Source organism: Neolamprologus brichardi, chromosome 22 (genome assembly GCF_056152115.1).
Source record: "Neolamprologus brichardi isolate AB-2024 chromosome 22, ASM5615211v1, whole genome shotgun sequence".
Classification (NCBI taxonomy): domain Eukaryota; kingdom Metazoa; phylum Chordata; class Actinopteri; order Cichliformes; family Cichlidae; genus Neolamprologus; species Neolamprologus brichardi.
This window is the reverse complement of record NC_142124.1, coordinates 21803676-21816560: the sequence shown is the minus strand read 5'-3', so window position 1 is coordinate 21816560 and position 12885 is coordinate 21803676. Positions and strand designations below refer to the sequence as shown.

The following is a 12885-nucleotide window of genomic DNA, read 5'->3' as shown; positions in this document are numbered from 1 at the left end:
CCGGTCAGTGTGTTATAGCAGCATCCTGTGTAGTTACATAAAAAAAATAATAATAATAGCATCCACAAATCTCTTCTTCTATTACGAATACCTGTCTTGTCATGTTCATTTTGTGAGTTTGAAGCTTGTTAGAGTCTGCATTCAACAGCAAGAAGAGCGATCACTCTGAAAGCACATGCCAACACTAACTGACATTTGCTAATCTGAAAATTGCACATTGCTGTTAATTGGCAGCATCATTAGGAGTAATTGGGGGTATTTACAGTGGTTTTTAAATCACAGATGCTCAGAAAAAAAAGGTGTGTTTATTGCCACCATATGTGCTGACTCCAGGTCTCCTTTACAGCTTTTCTCCTGCTGTGTGGTTTTTTGTTTTTGTGACTGTTTAATAATTGCATAACTAGATTGTTCAAAACCTTTTTAGAGCAATTTATCAAAGAATTTGGGGATTTTTGGGGTTCCTTTTACAAATTATGATTAGTCTGTGGTTTATGCTTGCTTATGCTGTAAGGAAGAATCAACGATCTCTCGATAAGTGTTCAAATCAAAATGTAATCTATGGGAAATCACGAAAGCGCAGAAAAAGATGTTAAGAGAAATAAACAGGAGAAAAAGAGAGCCGTGTTGGTAAGACGCCGTTTGGTCGTTGGCCGACTTTCTGGCTGGCTGGCAGGGGAGCTCGTCTGGTATGGGGGACTGCGGTTTTTGGTGCAGATGCAATTTAACAGGCAGCTGTGGATGCCCACCATTCTGCAAGGCATCACAGAAACTGTGCACGAACAGGGACACGTCACAGACAGGCACTTGGGAGACCTTTGCAATCTGTTTATCAAGTATTTAATTTGTAGAAAAGCTCTGCAGTGGATGTTAAAAAATGCAATTCCGTCTGTCTGGCCACCATGAGCCACCGCTGGACTCATACGAGCTCTCTCTCACACAAGAACACCCACGTAACAGAACACACACTCTTGGTACGCATGAGAAAGCAGAAGACTTCTAGAAAGCAGTTATACAGGGTGGCTTAAAAATACTTGAAAACCTGTTAAGTTTCACCCACTTTCACATGAAATCATTCCATTCAAAACACATCATAACAAACCCCAAGTCTGAACGTGGAGTGGAGGGGGCTCGTGATGAATGAAAGCCTCTTTCGACCATTAAACAACGAGCGGGATCCAAAGTTACAGCGCGAAAGCTTCGTCTGGCAGGACGAGTGACATATTATACAAAACAGATCTGACTGAAAAAAGACAGAATACAGCAACAGAGCCAAAAACACACAAGGACAGAGCACAAAAGGAACATTAACGAAGAAATAAAAGAGAGTGCCGCAATGAATGGTGAAAGGGCACCACTCATTCATTTTGTTACAGAAGTGATCATCACTTCTGCTTTATATCTATATTTTGCAGCTTTGCACCTCCCTGTGGCCGTTTTAAGCCATGCTCTGATGGTTTTCTATGGAAGGGCACTTCATCTCTCATCATCATATCATTTCTGAGAAAAACCAAGAGTACCTGTGGGGCGTACTCGCATTCTCCACATAACTGTATGAACGAGAGGATTATTAGCTGTGTTAATATTATCAGATGATTATGATGATAGCATATGGAGTCATAATTACAAGATCATTTTGTTTGCATCTCTTTCACCGCAGCTTTGCAAATGGAGCATAGATTTCCCTTAGGTAATCACCTTTCTTGAACATGCATTGGACATCACTTAAAACGAGCCAAAAACCTTAATCCACGCAGGCTCTGAGCCGCCAAAGCAGACTCTGAGCCGCCAAAGCAGACTCTAAGCCGCCAAAGCAGACTCTGAGCCGCCAAAGCAGACTCGGCATCTTCCAAACCCAAATTCAGAAGCATCTCAAGTGGCTTGCTCAGACAGGCGAGGAGACACAATTCCCTTACTGCTGCGTCTGCCTTCTAATATAATCAGCGCTGAGGAGGTGAGCTCCAAGGTACTCTGCTTCTATTTCCCCTAAGCTGTGGATGTGCAAGACCAGACCACCAGACATTTCCTAAACCATGCGGCACAGACAGATTACAGTAGGTACACTGAGTGTGAGGGTTCTGTGTCATGGGGGGAAGAGGAGGTGATTGTTTTTGTGGTGAACATTTGAGCTGCTCCCTGAGTGGAGAACTCATCACCTTAACATCATATAGGGCATTATGCCGGCTTTCATAAAAAAGAAAGAAAGAAAGAAAGAAAATACACCAAATGGTTCAAGAACAACCAAGGCCTATAGCGGTTAAATAGTTTGGTTAAAACCACAAGCCTCGCAGGGAGAATGGCACTTAAAACCTGACCAAATATTTTAGCTGATTCATCCCATTCTGAAAAACCGTAGCCACAGCCATTACCATAACCGTTCCTAACTCCAACCATGAACCCACAAGTCTTACCCAGCTCCTATTCCCAAGCTCTCTTCCATTATCAGCCCAGTTTTATTGTGAATTTAACAAGCAAATGTTGGAAAGAGGAGACATTCTGATACTATCAAGGCGCTTCTTTACACTTTTGGCTCTGTGTGATGTCATTTAAGAGTGGATATCCTTAAAATAATCATCTCAGGCACACAGCTAGAGCCCAAATCATGTTCAAGTCCTCTGCTTGTGAGGGGAAGTCAATGAGATGAAAGATTGGCTCCCTTAGAGTAAGAAAGGAGATGAAAATGGGCACAACAGCCATTGCAACCCTAGAATAGAGAGAAAAGGGAAAAGATTTTTCAAATTCAGTTTATACATTTGTGGTTTATTAATCAATCTGCAGTCTAGACAAGTGAGTGTTAATGTCCTTAGCAGATTTGTAGTTGAAATACATGCACCTGGAGATGTCAAGACAACAAATGGACAAAGTCTATTTAAAGACAGAAGAGAAGGTCTGCACAGCAGTTACGAAACACAGTTTGTAGTGAGTCTAAGGGCTTGTGTATGAGGGGGCGAGAAAAGTGAGCATGTTTTTCTTCAAGAACCACCTTCTTTAGTATGAGGTAATCCCTCCAACAGCCTCGGTGGCACGTTAAGGTGTCAGCTCCGAGCGTAATATTTGAGCTGCGGTCACAATTTTTGCTGGCTTTGAATAACTCAATATTGTGCAAATAAGCATCAGGGAAACAGCACGGCTGTTCACATAACATGGCTGCGTGTGTATAAAAGTGGCCACTAAGCTAATGCATATATAATGAGACATTAACATCTGTTATTTTAGTTACCAGCAGCTGGAAAAATGTATGAAAAGTTTTGTTTGGTTGTTTCTCAGGAGAAAAAAGAAAAGGAAAAAAAAAGTCCCCCTTGACCCGCCACAATAAAAGCCCCAATGCCCTCTTATTTGTGTTTCCACTGAATCATAAGTTAAGTATAAAGCAGCCATAGGAAACAAAGTAAATAGTTCTTTCTAATGTCGAGACATGAGGTAGACTATTTATACTGATCCACATGATATGTACATGACCACACATTTACAAATACGCAGGCACACCAAATCAAACAGCTCTCAGGAAGGCGCTCACTCACAGACATCATCCAATGATATACACCTTACAGGATGAAATACCCTTTATATCCCTTTACATTTACAAGAGCCGTGAGATGTCCAAAGGGGAATGAGTTTATGTTGACGCCGTTGTTAAAGAGGGAGAACATGTGAGAATAAAAGGAAATGAAGGCCGAGTAAATTGTGGGGAGCTGTGGGGAGAGTGAAGAGGTCACACAGAGGGTTTTCTTTTCTTGATGACTTGACTCAGAGGAACACGTCTAATATCCCAGGGCACTTAATCTGAGTGCAGAAGCAGACACGCTAATCATAAAACTGCAAGTCGATGTATTGTACTCACGAACAGGTCTCTGTGTGAGGGACAAAGGGTTAAAGCAGTGAAAGTGAGGCTAATTAGTCTCAGAATTATAAAGCTCCAGGACCTCACACATGTCCAATTGCATGGGAGTTTTACAAGGGACCATTATATGCTCTTCAGTTCCTAGCAGGAACAGCTGCAGGCCCATGAAAAGTAATCCATTCCAGCATATTAGCCAGACTAACCCCAATGCTGCTTTAGCAATTCATGCTCTATCACCTCATCTTTATATGTAGTATTTGGAATCAGGATAAAGCAGAGAGAGAGAGAGGGATTTTGAAAGTCTGCAAAACACCCAGAGTTACCCCAGACCTGCCAAGAAGTGGATTACAGAATGCGGAGGAATCGGTGGGGGACAGACACCGACAGCTACACCTTTCCGTCTGCCCCGCCAATGCACCTCAACTCAATATGAGTACCTGATTAGGTTATCAACAGGAAATAGTAAAAATAATAATCTTATAAAAAGCAATCTGATTCCCTCTCTCCAGACCAGTAAATGCTCAATGAAATTGCACCTCAAAACTCTCCAAAACTGACGTTACATTATAATCCTCTCATCATGTGAAAAAAAATTTGACGTTGATATAAAGTTAGAGATTTGCACATTTGGAATGCAACAACTGCAAAGGGTTTGGTGTTATAAGAGCACTGTGCAGGTGACCTCACCTCAAAAGTAAAACATTGAGGATGATGATTCTGGCTCTCCCTGCCATGCAGCTCTCAATTGAATAAACTCGGCTTCCTCCGGCCGCTCGTCTGTGCTGCTCATTGCTAGTGTGAATATTGTTTGCTGCCAGAAGCAAGCACGGCGGAACTTTTCCTGCTGTTTATTTGAGCGTAAAAGTAAAAAGTAGAGGGAGTCCACAATGAAAGTGCAGCAGTTTTATCAATTAAGTGTTATTGTGATTTTTTTTTTTTACAATGTCTTTTAAATATAAACCAAACTTAAACAGCAGTTTCTCCCTTTTTAGTCGAGGACCATGGTGTGTGTTGGCTGAACACACAGACTAGCTGTGGCTTTGGAGAAATGAGTAATTTCAAAGTTAGTGCGAGAACTTCTCCAACAAAACAATTGTATCGGTTGAACGGCCTTACCACAAACACCCAAACTAATTGTTGCTATAAAAGTGATTCAACTTTAAAGGCTGAAAGAAGGCAATATGAGAAGGCTGGAGACTGGTCATGTGTTATTTTCATGTATAACATTCAACTAAAAGGTTGATGTTTGAGTCTCATCTGAGACTGCAGTTTACCTTTACTTTTATTCGTCTTTATTTAAATTTCCACTTCCTGTTTATCACAGGAAGTATTTTGGTTAGTAGTAATTATGGTTTTAAGAGATTTTTTTTTTTTTTTTTTACACAACTTAGGTAACAAAAAACTTTTTTACAAGGTAAGAAAAATTTAAATGACCTCCCCCATACCCTCAATGAATTCTGTCAGCCCAGTATATAGCAGTAAAGGGGTGGTTTCCGGACCATTTGAATAGGTTCTGGGTTTTTCCAAGGGTAGCCCTGGGAAAGTGTATAAGGAGAGATCATATTCACCAACTTCTGATGCACAGCCAGTCATTTTGTTCTGGAAACGGGCCTGAGATATGACAAAAACTCAGTTCAGAAAAGAAAAACAAGGATTACCCCAAGTAGCCATCGAAGGGGGTAAGAGTTGTGCTACAAGGCTCAATTCCCCCCCCCATCTAAGGCAGGTTTGTGGTTTTGCATCAGCGCCCACTTGCATTGCTTGTTCTATGCAAAGTAAGGGAAGTCCACAAATGCAGAGGTTACCAAGAGTCAAGAGTTGTGAATGATCATTTACAGCTGGTTAGGGAATACTCATTCTTCCCTAGCAACCGGTGGTTTCCATATAGTCACCAACAGACCTCTAGGACTGTGTCACTGAGGCTTTAATGACAGCATTTACAAACAAACTATGTTTTTTTCTCCTGCAGGAGGAAAACTCATATTCCATCTGACCTGTTGAAAGTGAGAGTTTTGTCACAGGGTTGTATAAAGTAAAATGACTGATGTACTTTTGCATGTACTGGCTTTAGAGAAGTGGATTATCAAGTCCTAGGTTGATTTTTTTTCCCTCCAACCCAACATGACCTAACTTGACAAAATAATAAATAAATAAACAAAACAAGGCAATTTCGTACAGTCCAGCAGATAAAGATATGTTAAATCCATGTTTTAGGATCTCTTACACAATGTGTGGTTTGGGTTTTCTAGAAGCTGTAAAAATGCTGTAAAAAGCATCATGCAAAATGTTTTAATCTTAGTCTTATTAGAGGCCCATACAGTACATTTTAAAAGGTGAATAAAAGCTAACTCGGATAGTCTAATCATTCTGATGGGGAAGGGCTTAGTGAACACGTATTTGTTCAGACAGGATGGTGTAGTTCAGGATCAAGGATTGGACACAGTAATCTGTATGTCTTTAATGTAATGGGCTGGGTTTGGTCTGTGTTATGTCTCCTGCTTCTGTGCCAGTGTCTCCAAGTAGCTGTTACCTTGTTCCCTTCACTGGGTGGGTGGCTTTGCTTTTGCCAGAATGGCGCCTTTGAAATGTTCAGCAGACAGAGGTCAGGGAAGGCACAGAAAACTGACAAAGCCGGGACCAATAAAAGAACTCAAAATAAGCCACCTTTCAAATGATTTATAATTGCAGATGATTCATAATTTCCCTTTAATGAGTTTCTCAGTGAGGTTTTTGCTATACAGCTTTGTTATTGCTATGTGAGAAAATATTCACGGTGGCAGTTCATCCAGAGTCAAAGCTGGCTGTGGCAAGGGCTCAAAGCCCATGTGGAGAAGAAGCACATGGGTCTATTTAAGACTCGGGGCTCTGAAGGTGAGAAATGTTCTGGGGCCCTGAAATAAGGGGCCTAAACCTGTAACAATCACAAACCATCAATTGTTCCATTCTTTTTTGCCAAGACTGGAAAAAATCCCAAGCTGCACGTAGCTGGGGCTAACTTCCAGGAAGGAAAAGCCCAGAAAAATCCTCTGGTAGTCTGTCTCTATCAAAGGATTCCACAGGTTGACACTCCACGAAAACAGAGAGCAATAACAGATCACACTGTTAAAGACTACAACTTGTGGTTGTGTCGAGGGACGAGGAAAAAGAGTAATATGTCTTTCGACTGTAAACAAGATACAAGCAACAGACGGGGAGAAGAAAACAAGAAGCTGCGAAGGAGACGTGAAGTCATTAAGAAACGAGGGGCGGATTGAAAAACAGGGAGCTGCAGAAGAGAAATAAAAAAGAAGAGGTTTGGCTCTTGAGCTCCCTGTTGAGCGACTTCAGATGCACACTGCTTCTGCTTGCATCTGAAACAGATTCACACGTACGCGCACGTGTCAAGCGCACACAAATACACAAATCAGTTGGCAGCGAAACAAAGAGGGAGACCTATTTTTCTGTCCAAAATGGAGGAAAATGGAGCAAGGGAGAGAGAGAAACGGAGGCAGAAGGGAGATTATAATTTAATAAGGGGCAGGAAATCTTGGTCAAATCCCCCTGAAGGAGTTGAAATGCCTCTAAGCTGGAGGCTACTGCTCTACAGACTGACTGAGCTCCATCTGAATGGGCTTCTCTGCAGGCAGGCGGACAGACAGCCGAAAAGCAGACAATAGACAGGGAGAAAGAAATTCTGCTGTTTGGCGTCACACAGAAATAGAAGAATGAATCTGCAGTTTGTAAATACACATGCCCGCATGAACTTCATCATTTCTTATTTATTTAGGACCTGAATATATGTAAAGTATATGTAAATGCATGTAAACAAGACCAGTAGTTGATTGTAACTACTGGAATTTTTCAGTGTTGGTTGGTACTCAAGTTTAACTTTTCCCGCTCTGCTAATCTAAGCCAATACTACATAGCACCATAACCTAACCAACTAACTAACTAAATAAATAAATGCAGCCCAGGACCCTAAGTTAAATGAAAAAAGAAAACGACTACATGCATTTGAGTAACTGCAGGCTCCCTAGACGTTCCTGGACTAAACTGAAGACTGAAGCCTAGATTACAATGACATAAACTCCTCTTGATAGTCAACAGAAAAACAGGAAATAACCTTTAAAGTAAACTGTTGCATTTTCCTAAAGGTGTAACACACTGTGAGGAGGTGTTAGATGATGGGAATAGGTGATATCTCGGTAAACTCTTAAAGGAATTGTTGTTCACCGTAGCATTGATGCTGTTAGCATGATAGTGGTGTTAACACTTTTATTTAGAGGTGATCTTGAAGTAACTTAATATAAGTGAAACTCTCACGATACAACACAAAGTACTTTGTAAATTCTTGTCTATAACATGACAGAATGTACGTGTAACCCAAACTGCATTATTGAGTCATTGTGGGTTTAGATCCCTGACTGACAGTTTCTCTTGTGACTTTTTATCTTTCTTTACCTGTTTTCACACTCGGGCTGTTTTTACACCACTTTGCATTATTAAACTCTTCCTCCTGTTTCTCCTGTGAACTTAGTTCTGCCTGAAGTTTCTTCCTGCTAAAAGGAAGTTTTTTGCTTCCTGGTGTCGCAAAGGTTTCGTGATTTGGCAATATCAATTTAAATGAATTGAATTGAACTGAATTTTGAGGGTGTCTGGAAGTTTGCCCAACAAATCTACATGTGACAACAATCTGACCTGTTGCTACAAGTCATTTAATCCCTTTACAACCATTGCAGGAGCCTGGTAAGCATAGCCAGCAATAAGTCGGACTCATTCCCAGTGGGTGTGGACACGCTGGAGAGATTGCATCTCATCTGAAACACCTTGGTTTTCCCCTCACCCTTCCCCTAAGTTGAAGGAGGTGGCTAGGGAGAGGGAGGTCAGGAGATCCTTGCCTAGCCTGCCGCCCCCACGAACAAGCGGCAGATAAGCGGAAGAAAATGGATCGATGGATGAATTTAGATGTTCTCCCCATGCCTGAGTGGGTTTTCTCTTGGTACTCCAGTTTCCCCCCACAGTCCAGAGATCTAAACACATCTAAACACATTAGGTTAACTGGTAAATTGGCTGTAGGTGTGAATGTGAGTATGAATGGCTCTCTGGCTGTCTGTGTTAGAGACTTGTCCAGCATGTACTTTGCCAGCTGCAATAGGCTCCAGCTCAACCACGGCACTAAATAGATAAGTAGAAATGGATGGATAGATAGATGCTAAAGATGAAAGTTTTGCTGCCTGGAACCAAATTGGTTCTTTTTTTTCCTCCATTTTTTTCTCTAAACATGTAAGGGCAGAGAGAAATCTGTTAAATCCCCCTCTGTGCAGAATCACTTGTTCGTTCAGCCACCCACATGTTTTAAATCGATATTCATTAGACGGTTTGAATCCCAGTTGAGGACCATTAACAATTCACTGGCCCTCGTTTGATTGATCACTCACTTTAAACACCGCTGACTCCAGCTGGTTCTTTCAGGCTTCAGACATAACCAGCTAAAAAGAGCCCACAAAGCACACCAGACACACACATGCATATGAACCAGACCACCAGCATACAGCACAGAGCCCCCTCTGACTGTGGTCCTTGCTGAAGCCCACCCCACCCATCAGGATCAATGCAAGTCTTTATTAGCTGCTGGCTATAACTGTTGGCTATGTAAGAAGATCCTGCCAGTTCTGGCCTCACACCTCCCCGAATCTACTGCTGGATTGTATAAACAAAGCTTTGTGTGCTCAAACATCTGTGTTTGTGTGGGTGGAGTATGTATGTCGTTGTAAAGATGACATTAAAGTTCAATTGAAAGAAATTTAAAAGGGTGGGATGCAAGAAAGACTTTAGAATCCTGCCATAATTCCCATTTCACTCTAGAATTTAGACTTTCCAGCCAGTCTCTAACTCGAGTGATCAGTGTCAGCGGAGCAAGCATGTGATAAGTGGGATTTTTAGTGCGGCTACATCTGTGCAGTCATAATCAGTGTGCTTCTTGAGTATGAAAGACATAAAATGAGTTATTTGGCCGCTGAAACTCACACGCTGGGCCGTGTAAAAATTGTAAGAAAACCAAGTGATATGTCCCGTTTGAGTAATTGTACAGTGGGCCCACACCAGCTCCTATGAAGGCTATAAGAGCCACAGGAGAAGCCCGGGTCAGACTAGACGGCTTTAGGAGCTCTGGGAAGTGTCAGACGATGACAAGTAGAGTGCAGAGCTGGGTTTGTGCCCAGTCCTATTTCACACCACTGCGTATTACTAGATGTCTGTTTTAGTTTGTGATTTCACACTGAGATAAAGCCTCGAGGTGCCTACAAACTTTACATTGTGTACTCGACACATACATAAAGCTGTGTTTAGTTTGAACAATGGGGGTCCACATTAAACCAAGTCTGGTCGTCCCACAAAAAGCGTCAAATACGTTCTGGCATTCTGGTGAATTTACAGTGAAAGCCACGTTTAATGCACGGGAAAAGACATACTATGCAATACATACTTTACTATAGATCAGCTTTTATTATCATCTATTCCAGGGGTTTCAAACATAAGGCCTGGGGGTCAGAATTGGCCCAGCAAAGAGTCCGATCAGTCCCACTGGATGCCTTTGGAAAAAAAAGGGAGGCAAAACATTTTGGACTTTAAATTGTGTTTTAATATGTTTTGCAGCTTTTCCCCCATGGCCGTTCATGTGACACCAAAGTAATCAAGTAATATATAAACAATTAAAGGACAGAAAAAATCCTGTTTTTTTTTACAATCTCCTACAGAAATTTCTGTTTTATTTAGATTTTTTTATGATGGGTATAAAGTCTCTATAAAGTTTCTGTCAGTTAACTGAAACTTAATCTTTTTCTTTTTCTATACTTTTACACATTTATTTCTTAGACTTTAAGTCATGCTGACACTTTTTTTTTCATTTACCATGCTGGCATTTCTTTATCATGTATAAAAGAAATAAGAAGGAGAATGGGAAAAGAAAGGGGAGTTCCACTGGTCCAGCCCACCTAAGACCAAAGTGGGCTATATCCCACAATGTAAAGTAAATGTTACATCCTTGATCTTTTCTCTCCTGTTTTATGTAATTTATTTGGGAAAATAGCCTTTAATATTCGTGTGCCACCTTTTAAATGTCAGTAATACATTTATTTAAATAAAGAAATAATACAGCATTTTGAGATGTGTGGCTCGGATTCAATCATACTTGAACACTAAAGACGTTCCCCTGAGAACATGTGCACTGCTCTCCAGTTCAGTCAATCCAAAATATCCCGACATGTAAACCTGGCAATGTTGTGGCAACAAACTTCCAAAAGAAAAGAAAAAGCCAACGCCTTTATTTATCTCAAATCATTTTTGGATTATATATAGCTGACATATAGTGGATTTCACACTGAAGATAGCTCAGACGAGCTGCTTGCTAATTTCCTCGTGATCAAGCGCAGCTCTGCAGATGCGTTTGTTAAATATCAAGGACCTGAGAACAGACGGAGATACGCCAGTTTGGCAGCGGAACCGCATCTTGCTTCAATAATCATGTGGCGCAGATCCGCAGCCAGGCCAAGACGAAAAACAAAAAAGATACAAGGCAGCATTTCAGCTCGCCCTGGCAAACATTTGGGGGAAAATGAACTTCCTCTGAAAATGGCAGCTTGCTCGCTTGCCTTTACTGCACCAGATTGCTCCGATTGCGTTCAACAAAAGTTGCAGTTAAACTCTCCTGGCGTGCTCTCTAACATCTGTCATGTCTTGTGCATTTTCCTGTCTGTTGAGCTGAACTGAGGTGAACAAGGGACAGAATAAAACGTGGAGATGCTGGACGATGGAGTGTGAGACCGGGGGGATGAGGTGAAATAAATCAACTCAAGCTTGAAGGAGGACAGGGGAAAACATGTCTCAAGTATACAGGGGTTAACTCAATATTTCCTCCCTAAAAAGAGAAAAAGATGGCGGGCTCTCTCTTTATCACTCAGACTCACTCTGGTACTCTGCTTCTCCTTGCTCTGTCAACAACCCTCCACTCTCTTGGCAGATAACTCAATGAGGGTGACTCCCTGTTTAGTTCTCTTTCCTGCAATTGATTACATTGGGGCTTCTTTTTATATTAAAACCAAGCCTTCCTCATTCTTTCTCTCTTATCTCATAGTCTTAATCATCAGGAGGTGATCAGACACATGGAGAGAGGAATGTTCCAGATGAGACAAGATATAATGAGCAGATCAAAGACGGCGTTGTCAGTCAGAGCCAGTTCAGGGGAATGGATAAAAAAAATCTTTTATATATCTCTGTTAAAGCCGTGGTATGTGCAAACTTTGATTTAATTTAGGGATCTGTTACTGCTGCAAGCACAAAAAATGTATGGTTACATGGACTATGAAGTGCCTGGTCTGAGCCCAAGAATCAATCTCGAGCACTGCCCATCAGGAAGAAAGGGGGGGGGAAAGCATTTGACAACAAACATTCAGATAATTGCGTGGTGTTGAATGAGCTCCATTTCCTTGTTCACCTGCCTCATAGAATTCCTGCAGCGCTGCCAAGACTCAATAAAACAGCACATTCAACCACCGTGAGGCTAGACGCAATAATAACCGTCTCGTTTTGCATTGTGTAGCAAATGGTTGGAAATTAGGAGGAAATAAAGCAACACTCGGCACATGTTTTCTCTGGTTTTGAATAGTAGGATCTGTGCTTGCTGCTTTTAATCAGATTGTATCAGTGCATCGAGGAATAATGGAGCTCCGTTTTGGAAGGTTATGATAAGGCAGGCGAAGGCCCGCATGCATTAATGGTTCATTAAGGGCTGATTCTCAAGATCAGATATGTGTTTATCTCAGACCTGGCAGCAAGAAGAAGGGGACATTCTTTCGAGTCTGGAGTTAGTTTAGATTGATGGGCCCTCAGTTAGATAATCACCAGACCAAAAGAGGGCTGAAGCAGCTTCTTTGTCTGCACTTGGCAGCTGGAGGGGACGGGAGGATTGGTGGGAGGAATATGAGAATTAGAGAGGAATAAAACTTACACCACAGACATGAGAATGAGACACATCCTTGGATACTAGAGTAGCAGCGGGGGAGGACAGCCCG

The 12885-nt window shown here is 41.6% G+C and overlaps 1 protein-coding gene across 1 annotated transcript in view; it reads right to left on the bottom strand.

The window, feature by feature from the left end:
* The window catches only part of col8a2 (collagen, type VIII, alpha 2), a 49851-nt gene that overhangs the window by 11705 nt on the left and 25261 nt on the right, over window positions 1-12885 (bottom strand). The gene's annotated exons all lie outside the window — the stretch shown is intronic.